This window comes from Abrus precatorius, unplaced genomic scaffold (assembly GCF_003935025.1).
Source record: "Abrus precatorius isolate BTA unplaced genomic scaffold, Abrus_2018 Scaffold4, whole genome shotgun sequence".
NCBI lineage: Eukaryota > Viridiplantae > Streptophyta > Magnoliopsida > Fabales > Fabaceae > Abrus > Abrus precatorius.
The window spans coordinates 5,553,583-5,554,240 of record NW_020874384.1 but is presented as its reverse complement, the minus strand read 5'-3'; positions in this window follow the sequence as shown (position 1 = coordinate 5,554,240).

The window sequence follows — 658 nt, the reverse complement described above, 5'->3', positions numbered from 1 at the left end:
CACATCAGTACATCTTAGTAGCAGTGGATTATGTTTCTAAATGGGTAAAAGCTATTCCTACTAGATCAAATGATGCAAAGGAAGTGATTTCTTTTATAAGAAAGAATATTTTTTCAAGATTTGGTGTGCCTAGAGTACTGATAAGTGATGGAGGTACTCATTTCTGCAACAAGTATCTTGAAGCTGTATTAATGAAATATGGTGTGAAGCACAAGGTTGCTACTCCATACCATCCACAAACAAGTGGATAAGTGGAGGTTTCAAATAGAGAAATCAAGCAAATTCTAGAGAAAGTAGTGAACAACTCAAGGAAAGATTGGTCAAAAAGGATGGATGATTCATTGTGGGCATATAGGACTGCTTTTAAAACTCCAATTGGTATGTCTCCATACCAGTTAGTATTTGGAAAAGCCTGTCATCTACCCTTAGAGCTGGAACACAGAGCATATTGGACTACCAAGTGGCTTAACTTTGATTTGTCAAGTGCTGAAAAGAAAAGAGTTTTACAGCTGCATGAGTTAGAAGAATTTAAACAGCAGGCTTATGAAAATGCAAAGTTATATAAAGAGAGAACAAAGAACCCATGACAAGTTTATTCTGCAAAGAGAATTTAAACTTGGATAGCAAGTATTGTTATTCAACTCTAAGCTAAAACTGT